Below are 8,899 nucleotides of genomic sequence, written 5' to 3' on the forward strand. Positions count from 1 at the left end.
TATCCTACAGAAGAAAAGAAAGATATTATGTGGCATAAAACAGGTACAAAAGACATTGTTAAGTGCTTTTTATACAAATTTAGTGAGGTCTTTATAATAGACTTCAACTTTTATGTTCCAAGCTCCTCACATTTAACTTGATCCGAACAGGGCGTTAGACGAGGACCATAGATACAACACATTTTGCACATATTGTCCGAGATAATCTTCTTTTCTGTAGATTCAGAGCTCACAAATGAGTAATACAACTGGATTGAAGCATAGAAACACAAATATTGACACATAAAAACCTGTCAGATAGAAAGTCAGAATGCCACTTATGCATCAAAATTGAAAAAGCTATGAAATGCTTATTTTGACCATAAAATGCCAAAATTGGTTATTTTTGCAGAAATTCTATCAAATAAAAGTTTAAATCCTTTAGTTTTATGCTATTTGATAAATTGACACCATCAAATCATTCAGGGAAGTTGCCAAAGTACAGATTCTATATTTCCTGATTTCACCTCTTAGGGTAGAAAAAGTTGACCAATCTTAATGAAACTTGGTATGACCAAAGCTTATTAAATTATAAGACTGCTTACAAAGTTTCATGGCAATAGGATATATATTATAGACAATATGACTAATTCTATATTCAACTTTGCGTGTTAAATTTAGACGTTAAAATTGAAAATTTTCAACTATCAACATTTGGGGCTTAAAAAATTAAAATATTGCAAAAAAATACTTTTGAAATGACTTAATATATAATATATTATGTATTAAAAGCAATAGAGTACTCATTTGATTTATCAGACTTATCATAATCATTAAAAAGTCAAATTTATATGAGCCTGTGGCTAAAAATGGAGGTTTTCCAATGAAGGGGAGCCTTACATGAAGATGTAATATTTTCCAGCAATTTTAAATTTGTAAAGCTTTTTGGTTATAAATAATCCTTACATATGTATTTAATGTACTTTAAATGGAAAGAAAACTTACAAATAACATATCACATTAGTTTAAAAGGGTCTTAGGCCAAGTAAGACTGAAAATAATTTAGGGTCAATTTAGGCCGTATCACATATTTACATTTACAAATGCATATTGAAGCTATAGGAAATAAAATTTTGTGTCTTTCTATCATTTCTATACTCAGGTGACATGATACAATAAATCTGAGCACAAAAAGACTCTTGCATTCAACTTTTTTTGCAGACAGTATGGTCTGATACAAAGATTTTTCACTTTTTAGTGAAAAACATGCATGCAATTTTAGTCTCAACAGGCTTATATTTGAACCACTTGCTATCCTACAGAAGAAAAGAAAGATATTATGTGGCATAAAACAGGTACAAAAGACATTGTTAAGTGCTTTTTATACAAATTTAGTGAGGTCTTTATAATAGACTTCAACTTTTATGTTCCAAGCTCCTCACATTTAACTTGATCCGAACAGGGCGTTAGACGAGGACCATAGATACAACACATTTTGCACATATTGTCCGAGATAATCTTCTTTTCTGTAGATTCAGAGTTCACAAATGAGTAATACAACTGGATTGAAGCATAGAAACACAAATATTGACACATAAAAACCTGTCTGATAGAAAGTCAGAATGGCACTTATGCATCAAAATTGAAAAAGCTATGAAATGCTTATTTTGACCATAAAATGCCAAAATTGGTTATTTTTGCAGAAATTCTATCAAATAAAAGTTTAAATCCTTTAGTTTTATGCTATTTGATAAATTGACACCATCAAATCATTCAGGGAAGTTGCCAAAGTACAGATTCTATATTTCCTGATTTCACCTCTTAGGGTAGAAAAAGTTGACCAATCTTAATGAAACTTGGTATGACCAAAGCTTATTAAATTATAAGACTGCTTACAAAGTTTCATGGCAATAGGATATATATTATAGACAATATGACTAATTCTATATTCAACTTTGCGTGTTAAATTTAGACGTTAAAATTGAAAATTTTCAACTATCAACATTTGGGGCTTAAAAAATTAAAATATTGCAAAAAAATACTTTTGAAATGACTTAATATATAATATATTATGTATTAAAAGCAAAAGAGTACTCATTTGATTTATCAGACTTATCATAATCATTAAAAAGTCAAATTTATATGAGCCTGTGGCTAAAAATGGAGGTTTTCCAATGAAGGGGAGCCTTACATGAAGATGTAATATTTTCCAGCAATTTTAAATTTGTAAAGCTTTTTGGTTATAAATAATCCTTACATATGTATTTAATGTACTTTAAATGGAAAGAAAACTTACAAATAACATATCACATTAGTTTAAAAGGGTCTTAGGCCAAGTAAGACTGAAAATAATTTAGGGTTAATTTAGGCCGTATCACATATTTACATTTACAAATGCATATTGAAGCTATAGGAAATAAAATTTTGTGTCTTTTCTATCATTTCTATACTCAGGTGACATGATACAATAAATCTGAGCACAAAAAGACTCTTGCATTCAACTTTTTTTGCAGACAGTATGGTCTGATACAAAGATTTTTCACTTTTTAGTGAAAAACATGCATGCAATTGTAGTCTCAACAGGCTTATATTTGAACCCCTTGCTATCCTACAGAAGAAAAGAAAGATATTATGTGGCATAAAACAGGTACAAAAGACATTGTTAAGTGCTTTTTATACAAATTTAGTGAGGTCTTTATAATAGACTTCAACTTTTATGTTCCAAGCTCCTCACATTTAACTTGATCAGAACAGGGCGTTAGACGAGGACCATAGATACAACACATTTTGCACATATTGTCCGAGATAATCTTCTTTTCTGTAGATTCAGAGTTCACAAATGAGTAATACAACTGGATTGAAGCATAGAAACACAAATATTGACACATAAAAACCTGTCAGATAGAAAGTCAGAATGCCACTTATGCATCAAAATTGAAAAAGCTATGAAATGCTTATTTTGACCATAAAATGCCAAAATTGGTTATTTTTGCAGAAATTCTATCAAATAAAAGTTTAAATCCTTTAGTTTTATGCTATTTGATGAATTGACACCATCAAATCATTCAGGGAAGTTGCCAAAGTACAGATTCTATATTTCCTGATTTCACCTCTTAGGTCCGAGTACACAGTTATTTCGTAGTGCATTTCTTTTAGACAATAAATGAAAATTAAAAAAATCCCACCTGCGCTTTCTCAATAATATTTTTACAGTGTGTTGTACTACTTTTGGGACAAATTATATCAAAATTATAGAAAACTTCATCGGCTCTAACTCAAAATATGGACAATTTCATGTTAAGGGGGTCTTCAAATCTTTTGACAGCTTCCGAAGTGCTAATTTTTAACATTTTTCAGCTGGACCAAATCACTACTTTACTTTAAAATTCATGACCCAAATTTTTTTACAGTGTCATTTCACCCCCCTACGTACTATTTGAGTCATAAAACATGGAGAAATCAATTTGGAAGGGGTATAAAAAAAATCGACAAGTAACACACTGTTTACACTAGGGACTATATACGTAGACAACGAAAATCAAAGGACGATAACTGTGTACCCGGACCTGATGCCATCTGTAAAAAAATAAAAAATATTATAAAATCATCCTTTTAATTCATAATTGAATATATATGATATTATATTATAGCCATGAATTTAAAATAAATAAAACAAAAATATAATATTGCTTCATGACAAGTATTTATTAAAACACATCAGATAAAAAGCAATATTTAAATAATATATAATGTAAATCGTCGGTTCCGTTATATCAAATACAATAATAAACAAAAATATAAATGGAATAAAACGGTAAGAAAACGACGATTTCCACTAATTTATTGCATGAAAGTGTGCAAATGTTAATTGTTGTACATCATAATAAAATATTGATGGAAAAAAATTGAATTGAAATAGTCTAAATTGCCCGTAAAACATTAAAATTTCCATTTTCATTTCGATAATTAAAAATAAAAAATGACGCTAACGGCGTTCCATACTTTTTTCTCCCGAAATAGCCTTGGCTTGCAGCTATCATAAAAACGTAATTTTTCTTTGTTTTAGATATATTTTATAAAGGGGTAATTGGTTTTTTTATAACCATAGGACTTATCAGAGTTTTTAGGCTTATAATCAAAATTAATTCATTAGAAGGCGTCGACAGAGCCAATGTGTGAATCGTATATATAGACAAATAACATTTACTGACAAAAAAATGGTATTCGTGAACGTTTATATATGAATTGAACATTATAAACATACGTATTATACAACTTATTGTCTTTTATTTCATTGAAATACTTACCAATACCGGCAAATCGTTGATACTAAATTTATTCTTAGAAGTGTTTTTTTTTAATCTTTTGTTTGATCATGTGTAGCATCTGTCATTATCTGTCTGAACAGCTTTTCGGTGGTTTTCTTTGCTGTCTTGGTCAACAATACACAAGATAACAACAATAAGAAATGCAAAAATTTTATTTAATTTTGTCATTTCACTGTTCTTTTTTAATTTTTCTTTTGTTCCATTCTTTTTATTTCTCTTGACTTCTGCTGGCTTCTGTAAAGAAAATGTTAACAAATTAGTCCTGTTGTTTAGTGAGTAAACTAGTGGAGATAATTTAAATTTCATCAAATTACACAAGAAAATTTTATTTTAATCCAGTCTGGTTTCTTAAAATTTATATTGAAAAGCGACATCTAATCAGTGTGGCTGGATTCGGAAGGAATATGTATAGCTATTAGAGGTACCATTAAAACGTTTAAACCCGCTGCATTTGTTTGCACCTGTCCTAAGTCAGGAATCTGATGTTCAGTAGTTGTCGTTTGTTGATGTGGTTCATAAGTGTTTCTCGTTTCTCGTTTTTTATAAAGATTAGACCGTTGGTTTTCCCGTTTGAATGGTTTTACACTAGTAATTTTTTGGGGGCCCTTTATAGCTTACTGTTCGGTGTGAGCCAAGGCTCCGTATTGAAGACCGTACTGTGACCTATAATGGTTTACTTTTATAAATTTTGACTTGGATGGAGAGTTGTCTCATTGGCACTCATACCACATCTTCTTATATCTACGTACATCTGTGGAGTTTCAGGTGTATTATTATCATTCGAGTCTGTAACGGTAGAGTTCACCAGTACTAAAATAAAACTGTACAGTACCATTTCCCAACTGAGATAACTTAAGGACCTGTAACCTTTACTTGGTCTTGCAAAAATCAACTCTCTTAATGGTAATTGTATATTTTAACACAAATACATTTTTGTGATATAGATTGAGGCTATAAAAGGATAAATACCTTCACACAATCTGCTCCTCCAGTATGTTTTGAATCTAAGCTTATAAATTTTGGCTCTTCTAATTGATTCTACAAAAGATAAAAAGAAGTCAAATATTAAATAAAATAGTCAAGAAAAAATCACATTGTACTAGTCAGCTACAAAGGTCACAACATTAAAAAATAAAAGAAAATTCAAACAAGAAAACTAATGGCTTGATTTTAAATTATAAAATAAGACAATAAAAAAACAAATATATATGTATATATATCAGAAATTAACCAACTATAATTATTAAGTTAAAGGCTCCTGACTAGGATTGACGCATTAACAATTATCTATACTTACAAAAAATGTATCTGGCCTGGCCTGAAGGGCTAGCGAATAATCACAGGCACTTGTCTCAGAAAAAAATTTCCTATATACCTTAATATAACACGTGTCAGGAAATTTTTTTCGTGTTATATTAAGGTATATAGGAAATTTTTTTCTGAGACAAGTGCCTGTGCGTTTAATCATGAAAACTGTATAATGAATATATTGTCTTTCATGGTTACAAATATCTACCGGTAGAAAATGTCTGCAATATTTCACTATTTTAAATTACTTTACTAACTAATACATTGTTGATGACACTGAAAACAGCATACCTAATATATGCTATGTCTTGCTTTTGGACTCTGTAAAGGCAAGACAAAAAGGAAAGAAATCAATGATTCAAGGTCAAATATAATTTGATTGATTGTTGGAATCTTAATGTCCAGTGACAAATATTTAATGCATGTTCCAGCCAAAGTTTAATTAAACATGCTAAGGAATGGTTTGATTTTTTTTAAAACATGTAGGTAAAGATTTTTTAAAGTACTATTACATAGATTAAAATGTTAGGATTACAAAGGAGGTTTCTGCTTGCCATGAAATATTTGAAAAACAAGATATCAAGTGGATTTAATGGTATAACTAATGAAATTTTGAAAAATTCTTGTATGCTGAATGTAGGGCATGATATGTATATAAAATTATGAAACACTACTTTTTTCTTAAAAATTACTAAAATTTTCTCTCTAGCAAGAAGTTCTTATTGGAGAGAAAATTTATTTAACCCATATTCAAAGGAAGATGTTTTAATAGCCCTTCAAACAACAGAGGTATAACCCTTTTTACTAGTTTAGGAACATTTTTTTTTAGAGTATAATAGTTTAGAAAACTATTTAGAATCTTATAAGATTATCTGCCAAGAACAGATAGGATTCAAAAAAGGACGTAGAACTATAGGGACCACATTTCTAAGTTTAAAAAATATTTAGTTGGGTTAGTTTTCATAATTATTTTCTAATCAATTTTGCAGAATTTGAAATTATTCCATATTTAAATAATTCCTTGTTTGAGCTTGAATTGCAAATAAAACTTCATTATAGATGTACATATCTTTTAAAGTATCCAAAAATGGCCCCATCATGTTATATGTAAAACGTTTGCAGAGAAGGGCCTTTATATTTTTTTTACAGTGTCTTTTTTTTAAAGTTGATGAAGCTGAGACATATTAAAAGATTTAAAGATTAAAAATGTAGAATCATGTCTTGTTTAAAAGTTGTATTGGGAGGATTTAATACTTTCCTTGTGTAATTGTCCCATTTTCAAAAGTAATAAATTGTTTATATATAACTGGGACTATTCTACTATTAGTATATAATAGTCCCAGTATATAACAAGTTAAATTTAATTTTCCCTTGCCCAGTCTGCATGGTCTGTATCACATTTCATGGCCAACAGATAATATCTGTATAGAACCCCTATTTCTAATTATTAATATACAAAATCATTTAAATGTATCCTAGAAAGTTTAATTATACATTCATGACTATTTATATGTTCAGTGGGTTATTTTTGTTTTTTTTTCTAACTTGGGGTTCAAGTATTTGTCACTTGGTATTTCACACTAAATATTTCATATAAAATTGCATTTCAAAAGGTTATTTAGGGGACATTTCTGATTTGATTTTATGCAACTTGGTACCAACAGCAGAATAATTATTTGTTTATTTTCATTTTCTTCTGAGATAAACATAAATATTATTGTCTATTATAAACAATCTTGCTATATATTTATATTTCAACCAAATTAAATTGTAAAAAATAGTATAAGTGTTCACATCAGGAGAAAATAAAAACAACTGATGACAGAGCTATGACAAAACAAACAAATACTCTTTATATACAATTCAGCGTTTTTCAACACATTATTTGTAAAAATGCAACCATGAATGCCTCCAATAAACGTGTTTTTATATGAAGTATATAGCCCAAAAATGTAGGTGGCGAAATCTTTTTGGCCATGTACTATAGCGGCGTTTCCGCTTATAATAGAAGAAATCTCAATATCTTTTAAATACATCGTTTACCTTTCTATAAGATCTATATTTCTGTCTCTTGTGACAGCTCCACGTAACGTTAGTTCTGGAACAGACCAAGTGATGTAATCATCGGATGCCATTGTTTACGTTGTAAATACAGATACAAGCGTTTTACGTGATTAAAGCGCTCAAGTTACCACTTATGGAACCGCAGCGCCGCCACGCGTGAAAAGTCGTGAATGATTCCTATTCGTCTGCTACATTGCGGTTATTTCCCTTTTGTGAACTCTTTAACTCTACGGTAGCCCGAACGTTACGTGATTTACACGGAAATTATTAGCAAATTTGTAATCGATTTTAAGAAAAAACAAGTCGATCGATTTTTGTCGATTTTTGATATGTTGTTTAGACATAACTTATTATTCAAATTCCACAAAAATTTCTTTTGTTGCAATTTGTTTGACGTTAAACTTTATTTTGACTAGACTAAAACGTTTTAAATCATCAGAGAGTTCTAGATTGTCTTCTCTTAGTTATTCCCTCCGTTCTTGGAGCACCCGTATCACACAGAGACAGAACTTGACTCGCACCTTTCGAAAAAAAAGAAAGGAATACTACAAACTAGCACCACTGAGAAATGTTTTAATCATCAGTGTTCTAGGTTGTCTTCTTCTTCTCTGAGCTATTTCTTCCGTTCTAGGAGCACCTGTGTAACACCGAGACAGAATTTAAACTACTGACTAATGAGACATTCAAACTCCTATGGAAGATGAACTTACAAACTAATCAAAACTATCAACATAATGCATCAGTGCATAAAAACAGTTTGAGAAACACGAACCCAAGCTGTGTATCACCATAAATATTTCAAGTAGTCTTCAAGTCTTTTCTAGTATAATATATATGTAGGAGATCGATCGAGTTAATATTTGTGTGAAAGGTGACAGTATGGAACATTTTAGGGAAGAAATTTAATAATCACCATAAACATTTCAAGTAATCTTCAAGCCGCTCTAGCGCGGGTTTTTTTTTCTAGCAACTCGAAGAAATGTGTTTTATCATTAGTTTGTTTTCTTCTTCTCTTAGTTAACTCCTCCTGTCTCGGAGCACCCGTGTCACACAGAGACAGAACTTGCACCACTCGAAAAATAAAAAAATACTACAAACTCGCACCACTGAAGAAATGTTTTAAATCATGAGAGAGTTCTAAATTGTCTTCTATTAGTTATTTCCTCTGTTCTTGGAGCACCCGTATCACACAGAGACAGAACTTGACTCGCACCTTTCGA

General features: G+C 30.2%; 1 long non-coding RNA gene across 1 annotated transcript; it reads right to left on the reverse strand.

Annotated features, from left to right (window-relative positions):
* Nucleotides 1-4,469: 4,469 nt before the first annotated feature.
* Nucleotides 4,470-7,771, reverse strand: LOC127710420 (uncharacterized). Its single transcript, XR_007986181.1, has 3 exons — nucleotides 7,659-7,771; nucleotides 5,277-5,345; nucleotides 4,470-4,541 (listed from the first exon to the last, which is right to left on the reverse strand). It is a non-coding gene; the product is annotated as an uncharacterized LOC127710420 (long non-coding RNA).
* Between the last annotated feature and the right edge of the window lie 1,128 nt (nucleotides 7,772-8,899).

Source organism: Mytilus californianus, unplaced genomic scaffold, assembly GCF_021869535.1.
Source record: "Mytilus californianus isolate M0D057914Y unplaced genomic scaffold, xbMytCali1.0.p SCAF_78, whole genome shotgun sequence".
Lineage (NCBI taxonomy): Eukaryota > Metazoa > Mollusca > Bivalvia > Mytilida > Mytilidae > Mytilus > Mytilus californianus.